Here is a 10,129-nt window from a genome sequence, read left to right as displayed (position 1 = left end):
CGCGGGGCCGCGGGCCGTCCCTGCAGCTGCTCCTTTTTCGCCCTTTTCCACCCAGTCACTCATCCCTCCGTTTCAGCACGAAGCCGCCCCCCTTTCTTCTCCTGAGCACGTGGTGTTCATGTTCTTTGCTCATTCAGAAATCCGGTTTGGGGTCCTTTTCTTATCAAAATTTTTATAAATCAAAGAAATCTGCTCTTGGTCAACTTTGTGTGTTGCAAATACGCTTTCCTTGTTTCCCACTGTTTAATCTCAAGTGCGCGGTGGCCTTTGCTTCTGGAGGTGGCTCCCAGGACGGCTCCCGGGGAGCGCAGGGAGGGCAGGGGCCGTACTGGCTTTTCTGTTGCTGCCGGGACAGATTTCCACAAACGCAGTAGTGCCTTAAAACTGGTCAGACGCACTGTCTCAGTTCAGGAGGTGGGGGGCTCAGCGGCTGGGTGGGGCCGCATTCCCCCCGGAGGCTCTGGGGAGACTCGCTCCCGCCCCTGGGCTGGCTTCCGGAGACCACATCACGTGGCTCGGGTCCCTGCCTCCACCTTCGAGCCCAGCAGCGCCGTCTTCTCTCCTCTCTGGCCTCCGTTTCCATCCTTACATCTTCCCTCTGGCTGAGCCTCCCAGTTCCCTCTTCTTTTTTTAACCTTTTTTTTAAATTGGAGTAGAGTCAGTTGACAACTGTGCCAATTTCTGGTGCACAGCACAGTGTTTCCATCATGCACACACATACGTGTGTTGCTTTTCATGTTCTTTTTCATTATAGGCCGTTACAAGGAATTGAATACAGTTCCCTGTGCTGCACAGCAGGACTTTGCTTTTTTCTTGGAATGAAGAGTGTTATTTATTTAACATCTCAAGTGTCTGTTCTTTATTTTATATATTCACTAGAATGAAAATGTACTGAACAACGTTCACGTGGCCTCTAATAGATTTGCTTTTGGAAGGAAGCAAAATTGCACCGCCCCACAAATGCCCCTCTTTGGCATGAGGATAATTTGGGGTTGACTGTTTTTAAGAGACATACATACATAGTAGGCAGTGTCTACAAACCCCGATCTCCCAGTTTACCCTCCCCAGCCCCTCGCTCCCCGGGTAGCCGTAAGTGTGTTTTCTGTGTGTGTGAGTCTGTCTGTTTTGTTCATGAGTTCGTTTGTGTCGCAAGGAGGAATTCTTGAACCTACTCCTGTGCCTCCCGCAACCCCAGCCTCTGGCTCTGAGTGACCGTGTCTCTTCTCACTGCCCCCAGTGGCTCCGGCTCCAGAGGAGGAGAAGGCGGTGCAAGTGTGGGGGGTCGGGAATGCGGGGTCTTCCACTTAGACTGTAGCTGCCTCACCCAACGGTGCATCTGAAATAAAACCTGCCTCGCTGCCCCAAGACTAATTTCTTCCCGGAAAAAACCCACAGCCATACAAATAATATTTGACCCACATAAGAAATTAATAGTCTTCCTGTTACTACACTGGTAGCTATTTCCGGTGATCAAACACCCTGACCTTATCAGCCCTAGAGAACACTGACCTCCTCTCTGTCAAGGCTGGATGACGAGACATCATTAACTTGACAAGAAAGCACGTTGCTTTAGTGACCTGGAAGGGAAACGGGGCGGGTGTGGGGTGGCGGGGAGGGCAGGGCGAGAAGTCTGTCTTCACTCCATCACACGTACTTTTAACATACTTGAAATCATACAATTTTGCATCCTGCTTTTTTTCACACGGTGGTAAGCATTCTTCCAAAGTTTAAACACCACCCCCCACCCCAACCACCCTGTCTTATATAAGCCCCGTTTTAAATGCTTGTATCACGTTCCACTGTAGAGCAGAGCACAGCCTGAGTTTTAGGGGCAAAAGTCAACGTTCCAGGATTATTCTTGCTAAAGCAAATCCTCGTGAGCCCCGATAACTAGCGGAGGAACTGCTGGAGACGTTCCAGAGAAGTCGCTGACAGGGAACAGCTTTTTTAGATTGGGGACGCGGCTCCAAGTTGTCACAGCGGTGTGCGCGAGGCGCGGACGCCAGCGCTGCTGTAGGGATGTGAGCTGGGTCAGGAAACACGTCCCAGGAGGAGGCCAGGGTAAAGTGTTAAAATAAAAAAAGCCAACAGATACAGAAGACACACTACCTGGGCGGCGTGTCCCCTGGAGAAGAACTGAAGGCTCGGTCGGAGGACGTCCGGCCCGGACGCAGGCAGGCAGGCAGCTGCGTTCCTGGGGGCCTGCTTAGGCCTGGGGCCGGCAGGTTCCTAGCTCTGAGCTCTGACCATCTGTGCGGCTGCGTGGCCCTGGGTTCTCGGCCCTGACTGCACGTGAAGGAAAAACAGGACTTACCACATCCTGACATTTTCCTGGAGGCAGGGTGGGCTGCATGACCCCCCGTCAGCCACCACCCCACCCTCGGAAGTCGGGGATCCATGCTCCTTAGTCGGGCGTGGCAGGAAACACTGAGATATCAATTTTACAGAGCATTTTACACCCAGTTTTTTGTTTTGTTTTGTTTTGATCTTGCAAACCCTATTTTCAGGCCTCACCGTAGGGAGGCTTGGTTAAGGCTCCGCTTCCGATTGCCGCAGGTCTTCTCCGAGGTTGCAGCAGTTTCACCCAGCAATCTGCGGGGAACCTCCCAGGGAAGTGGCAGGAGCCCGCTGTCCCATTAGGACTCTCGGTGCCCTTCCCAGAGGGCCCAGCCTAAGCGGCAGGGGGTTGGAACTCGGCAGGAAGTGCGGCCCGTTTTAGGTCACAAGCAGCTTCCTGGGCAGCCGCCCTGATGTAGCCCACCTCCCCCTGAGCCACGCCCCCCCTGCCCCACTCAGACACCTGATCAGCCGGTAAACGCCGTCAGCACCACCCCCCAAGTCTGCCTTGGATCCATGCCTCTGGCTCCCCAGTGCAGGGCAATCTCCTCGCTGGTCTTCCAGCCTCCATTTTCCTGCCTCCGCCTGGGCTCCACGCCACAGCCAGCATGATCTTTCCAAGCTGAGCGCGTCTGACTCGAAGCCGGTGTAAAGTTAGTGATCCTCATGTCTTTTACTGGAAACCATCCCAAACCAAAAAGGATTTAAGAAATTAAAAAATCCATTTTTAGTGAAAGTAAGAGACACTTAAAACACAGAACAGGTGGGAGAGTTGCCCCAAGCCAGAGACCCTCCGCAGAGGAGGTGGACGTGGACAGTGTGCCGCAGCCGCAGGGACAGCTGCATGACACTCATCAGAAGGTGGGGGCACACCTGCAGTGCAAATCTGCAAGCCCTCGTCCCCAGCAGCAGGGAGCAGGTGCATATGCTGGTGGCATGAGGTCTGCTGGGCCAGGACTAACCGGGGCATCATCGCCCAGAGGAGCCGTACTTGTCTCTGCGGCAACAGGGGAGGAGGCACTTGGCGCCGGGAAGAGCCTCCCCTGGGCTGGAGGCAACGCAAGGCTAAGTGCCCTTATATTAACCCTGGGTCACAAGGAACATTTAGACCACCTGGAAGGCAACCTTGACCGCCCTCATACAGGAGGTCCGTGAGGAAGTCAAAGAATCAGCTGCTTCAGTGACGGTTAATCAATACAAAGGTTTGACAAGAAAAAAAGGGAAAAAAGATAAAACAAACAGCAGGCGAAGGTGCATCAAAGAGCGTTTCCACGGAGAGGTGGAGGCTCCAGCCAGAGAGTTAAGGAGACAGTGAGGCGACGGCGTCTGTGAAGAAAGAGCACACGGAGACCGGGGACGGCGTGCAACCGCGGGAGGACGCAAGCTGGAGCTGGCGGAGCTGAGGGAGGGAGCGGAGGGAAGAGAGAGCCATTTAACCCGCATGCTTCAAATGGAGTCTAAAATCCGAAGGAGTCAGAGGGAGAATAAATACTGTTAAAAACCAATTAAGAGGAAGCAAGAGAAATGAGGGAAGTCAGAAAATTAAATGGAAGTAAAGCATGAGAGAAAACAACAGATATGAAAGACAGAGAGGACGCAGGAGGCTGACACCGCGGTTTGCTTCTAGGAAGGGAAATTAGGTCGTTGGGGCGGGGGGGTGGGGGGGAACAGAAGATTCTCAGTCTTTTGAGAATTTTGACTTCTATGAACACATTAGCTCTTCAGAAAAGAAGCTAATTAAGCGATCCCTGCAGCCCCCCAGCACACACACATTCACAAACCTCATTATGCTCCAAACCCTGCGGTCATTGGCAGGGCAACCCTAGAATTTACTGCCCAACAGGGGTTGGAAGGAGGTGCGACAGGTACAACCCAAGACCAAGGCCGCCTACTCAGAGGCGGGTCATGACGCGGCCCTTGCTGCCCTCTCCAGCCTCACCCCCCATGCCAGCCCACGGCTCTCCCCGGAGCCGAGCCCCAGGCCTCTCGGTCTCCTCCAATAACCCCCACTGTCTCGGGGATGGTCAGCAATCAAAATTAGCTGACCCCCAGGCTAGCCGCACGCCCAGGAATCAGGAATCAGGTCCAGCATAGCGCTGCCCGCCTGTGTCCAAGACTCGAAGCCCTCACGTCCACAGCTGGGGGCAGGAGGCAGGCCGACGCACGTGCTGTGTCTTTAGAGTTTTGCCCTGGCTCCGCCTTCTGTGCAGAGCCGGGTCTGAGAGGCGACCCCTGCCATGCCACTCCAGCCAGGCCTGGCCTCCGTGCCTTCCGTGCACAGCTGCGACAACCCAGAGCCACACTTCCCATCTCCCGGCACCAGCCACTCTCTCTTAGCAGTTTCTCTGGAAATTGCATAATCTCCAACGCGTAATTTCCATTAGTAACTTCATTTTGAAAGCCTGTCAAGTCTGCCAGGTGCTGCCCAAGAGCCCAATATGCAAACACCCTAACAGCTGCCCCCTTTAAAAGAAAGAAAATGTTTTCTTCCCTCAGCTCAAAATTTCCAAACTCATTTCGTCCCTACTCCTGGCCTCGGAGCAGCACTGAAGAGGAAGAAGAGAGGACTGGGTCCCGGGACATGTGGCATGGGGTTCGCCAGGCTCCTCTCTCCCTGTGACGGGTCTCTGAAGCCCCACCTGCTCTAAGAAGTTGAAGGGAAGACCCCCCAACTGGCCTCAGCTGGAGCTGTCACTCCTGCGAGCCTCCGTCTCTCCATCCATCAGTGCTCTTGTGAGGACCAGGGGCGACACGGCGGAAATCCCGAGTCCTGCACGCTGCGCACAGCAGGCAGCTGGGCGGTGATTACCGCCTCCTGCCTCTAGAGTCTGTCCTCTAGAGGACGTGACTGTGCTGGGACTTTCTAGTGGCATTGCTCGTGAGCTAGAAAGGGCAGCCCCGCCCCTCAGGATGCTGGTTTGCAGGGAACCGAGTGGTCGTGTTGACATCTGCAGAAAGCTTTCTTGCCAAACCTGAGACACTGTGCAGACCTAAGCCTGCTGGTGGCATCGCTGTGGCTCTGACAGGCCCACGGAGTTCAGTCAGACACCCGGGGGGAGGCAGAATACTTGGTTTCCTTCAGGTTCCAGCAAAGCTAGGTGGTCACCACGTCCACTTCAGCATGAGGAAGCTCACATGCACTGCGCTGTCTGCCTGGCACGTGGGAGGCCTTCAGTAAACACCGGCAAGCTGAGTAACGTCAAGGAATAAATGAATTAACTGCACAGGCCAGAATGAACTCTGCATTTTGACTCTGTGCTCTTTGTTTTGCTATGTATGAATGGCTAATTTCAAGTGTTGATGTATCAGATAAACACACACAGAGGTGTGTGAGGCCCTGTGCTAGGTCCTGGGGACCACAACTACAGGCAACAAAGTCTTGCCTTCGGAGACCTCTCTGTGCAGAGAGGGTGGCAGGGGGGAGGGGACTACGACCTGCACCGTCTGCCGGGGCTGCAGGAACCAAATACCACAGACCGGGTGGCTTAAACCGCAGGCCTTTATTCTACCACGGCTGTAGGAGCTGGAAGTCCGAGATCAAGGTCCAGCCAGTGCGGGGTCTGCTGAGTTGAGTGCTCTCTCCCCGGCTTGCAGATGGCGGCCTTGATGCAAGCTTCCTCGGTGCCTGCAAGAGAGAGCTCACTGAAGTCTCTTCTCAAAAGTAGGCTGACCCTATCGGACCTGGGCCTCGCCCTGCAACCTCGCTTAACCTTCATTATTTCCTTGTGCCAACCATGACCACATTGGGTCTGCAGCATACGACTTTGTGGGAGCAAATTCAGTCCACAGCGTTACCGTGCAGCGTGACAGCCCCATGACGGAGGGCCCTGAGGCACCTAACCCAGCCTGGATGCCGCGCTGCGAAGGGGCCACTGACGGGGGGTCCTTTGACATGGCTTTTAAATAAGGTGCCTGCAGTCCTGACCCCGTGGGCAGCAAAATGCCCCTTCCCCTCTTCCCCCCTGCCGTCTCTTTTATCTGCCCGTCTCTTTCCCTTTCCGTGATTTTCCTTGACTTTTCACACAGGGAGTACACAGGCACGCTTCTGTTATAAGAGCCTGAAACAACACACGCAGGAGACTTCACAGCAAAAGGTCAAGACCGCACGGCGCCCCCACACCCAGCTCCTCCGCCCTCGTCGCAGACAGATCCCCACCAGCAGACCGACCCGCACCGTCCGCCTGCACCCCTTGGGTCCGCGTGCGCGTGTGCACAGAGATGGTTGTACAGTAGGCACGACGGACGTGCGCGCGACTCCTGTGTTTTCACGTGGTTGGGGCCCGCCGATCGCACTCACCCTGCCCCCGCAGTGCGTCTGGGGACCGGCAGAGAGGGAGCCGGCAGGGCTGTCACACGCAGCCTCCGTCTAACGGCTCCAGACCGCGGGTTTCTCATGGTTTGTTTAAGCTTCATTGCTGACGTTTCTGGCATTTCTAACTTTTTTTGCTATTGAAAGCAAGGAAGCAGTGGCTCTTGCGTTAGTTATTTCTTGCTCCTAACACGTTATCCCAAAACCTTGTGTCCTACAGCTGTGATGAGTATTTAACATGGCTCAGTTTCTGCCGTCAGGAATTGGGGGGCACCTGGCTGGAGGGCTCCCGGCTCAGGGGGTTCATCAGGCTGCGGTCAGGATGTTGGCTGGGGTTACAGTCACTGCGGTTTGACGCGGCTGGAGGGTCCACTCACTCCAGGGCTGCTGGTGAGAGCTTCAGCCGCCCCTGTGTGGCTCTCTCCACGAGGCTGACTGAGTGTCCTCACGACACGGCAGCAGGCTATCCCCGGCGTGAGTGGTTCCCCAGGGCAAACAGAGGCAGCAATGCCCTTTATGACCTGGCCGCAGAAGTCACAGGTCGTCACCTCTGCCTCATTCCGTCCATTAGCACGGAGTGTGCTGCTGGGCCAGACGCCAGGAACGGGGTGAGGGGGATTGACCAGGAGCCCAGCGCAGTCTGGGTGAACAGAACACAGAGATGAGACGCTGCCCCTGGGATCCTCCCACCACCCCGAAAGGACATGTCCATCACCAGAAAGGCTCCTGTGGACACGCTCTGCCCATCCTAAAGGCATTACCGACGAACGGGGGAGGGGAGAAGAGGCACCAGGAAAGAGACAGTGGGTGGCGCAGGCGCCCACGGGGCTGAGCCAGGGCCTCGGGAGGGAGCGTCAGCGCTGGAAGGCGGTGGCTCAGGCGTTTCTAACCTGCTCTGGGCACAAGCCAGGAGGGGAGCGCGATGACCCGGGAGAAGGCGGCGGCAAACAGAGACGCGTGTGGGCTCTGGGGCCAGTCCACCAGCCGCCACGGCCCGTCCTGCCACATTGCTCTGCTGACACACAGACGCGCGCAAGCCCCGAGCGGCCCGCGGGCGGTGCGGGGACCCGGGGGCTGGCCGCAGACAGCGGGGCGGGGGAGCGCGGCGGCTGCTGCCACCACGGCGGGAAGTACCACGCGGGCGCCTGGACACGGCGAAGACTCGGGGCTGCTGCGACTGAGGAGAGTCATGGAGGGGAGAGAGTCTCCAGGACCCCGGTTTTCTCGCTGTGCCATCTTGTTCCCTCCCTGGTGATCCCCGCACACTTTGTGTTAACGCCCAGCCCAGCCCTGCTTTCATAGAAGGCCCTTCTCGCGGAGAAAAGGCGGGTGTGGCTTTATGCGCTGACCTGTCACGTGTGCACTTCAGCGGGGGACACACTGTGTTTGACTGAAGCAGAGGGATGGAAGTCTGATGACGACATTTCAGGCATCAGCCAAGCCGGGGGGCACCTGGCCCGGCTGGCGCTTCCCGGTGCTGCTGCCACCGTGACTCGAGGGAGCGGCCCACCTCCTCTCCTCTGCTCCCCCCCTTCCCTCCTGGGAGGCCTGTCCTCCCCTTGCCCACACGGCCACCTGAGTCCCTGACGATTCCGGGTGGGTGCGTTTCCACAGGCAGGTGTGCGTCCTGTTCAGTCACATTAAAAATAAGTCACTTGGCCACACAGCCAGTACATCAATCTGCTACTTTCCTCTGCTTTCCAGGAACAGACGGTTCAAAAACACAGAAGTGCATCAGCTGGTGTGGCAGAGAATGAGGAGCAGGGGCATCGCTAGCAGCGGAGCTGGAGAACCAGGCGCTGCGGCAGGAGGAGCCGAGGAACGCACGGGCCTGAGTTTAGCTGGATGTGAAAACAGCGGGGCTGAGCAGAGGCCTGCAAAGGTCAGGCTGTAGTCCACAGGGGGGCTCAGGAAAGCGGGTTGTTTCATGGTCTTCACTCTCCCCTCCCGGGTGTGGAATGGGCATGTGCCCTTCACTGCTGGGCGGCAGACGCTGGAGGTTGTGGCGTCTCGGGGGAGAGTCTCTCTTCAGCACCCACGGGAGGGGGCGCGGGGCTGTGCAGAACCTGTTTGCTGGGAGCCCTTTAAGAGCCCCCCCGGGACAGCTTGCGGGGCGGGGCGGGGTGGGGTTGTCAGGCCCCGGGTGCAGAGCAGGAGCAAGGCTAAGACTGTCGGAGCAGCGGCCGCACCGAGGCTGACTGGTGGGTGGTTAGCAGGCTCGTGGCTCACGTCAGGCACAACACGAGGCTGGTGCCACGGGACAGACGATGACTCCAGAGCCGCCCCCTCTTGGCTTCCCTCCCGTCGGGTGTTTGGTGGGGCCCCAGCGTCCCCTGCCTGGGGAGGTCTGGGTCCTGCTTGCCTCCTTGGCTCTGGGGGTCGGGGCCAGGCCAGAAGGTGATGGCTGGCGCTGAGTCACTCTTCTTGACTCACAGGAAAATGAGCGACTCTGCCCGTTCCCTGGGGGACACGGAGGGAGCAAGGGCAAGTTGGAGGGGGCGCGGGGGGCGGTGGCAGAGGAAAGCCGAGGGCCGGGGACCAGTGGGATCTTCACAGCTCCTCTTTTCAAACTTCAGGGTGGTCCCCGAGTTTGTGGGTCCTCCCAGCCTGCCCCACGTGTAATCTTAGCATACACAGATCGCACAGACACCGAGTGAATCGGTGAGGAGTCCGTTCAGCGCGAGGAGCACACCTCAGTCCACAGCGTTGCCCTGGGAGGAAGGCACACTTCCTGTCCCAGAGCGGGGGCCGCCGGCGAGGGCCCGGCTCTCTGCCTCCGACCCCCATTCGGCCTGTGCTTTGGCTTCTGCCTCCTGGTCGCTGCAGGGTCCCTCCAGACGTCCTGGCATCTTGGCCAAGACAGGAAGCAGGGGGCGGGGGTGGCAGCAGCCTCTCCTGTTCCTTTTATTAAGAAGACTCAAACTTTCCCAGAGTCTCACCATTGCTGAGAACAGGCACGTGCCCACGTCAGTGTTTCAGGACTAATTAACCTGGTCATTCTGTATGCCCAGAACAAGGTCGGGGGTCAGTTTGCAAAGAAGAAAGGGGAAAGGATGTTGGGGTCAGATTGTCTTGCCCTTCGCTATTCACGGGGTGAGGCCCTGACAAAGGGACAGACATTCTACTGCAAATCAGAACTAAACAGTAAAACAATTCAAATGACGTTGGATACAACCTGACCAGAGAAAAAGTCTCTGCTGCTGTTCGCTAAGCACTGGAGGAGCTGTGAGGGGAGAGAGGACCCAGCTGTGGGCGGAGAGGACACGGACACACACACACACACACACACACACACACACACACACACACACAAAACCACCTGGGGCCACGAGGGAGTGACAGTGGGAACCGGTGCACGGTGTGAACAGAAGCACAAGGTGGTCCCAGTGGGAGGCATGCTCACTGCCGGCCCCGCCCACAGCCCTTGTGGGGATCAGGTCACAGCTCCAGACCGTGCAGTCCTGTGACGTCCAGACCCCCCTC

The sequence above is a fragment of the Camelus ferus genome, chromosome 27, assembly GCF_009834535.1.
Source record: "Camelus ferus isolate YT-003-E chromosome 27, BCGSAC_Cfer_1.0, whole genome shotgun sequence".
In the NCBI taxonomy this organism is placed as follows: Eukaryota; Metazoa; Chordata; class Mammalia; order Artiodactyla; family Camelidae; genus Camelus; species Camelus ferus.
Note: the sequence above shows the minus strand (reverse complement) of the source record.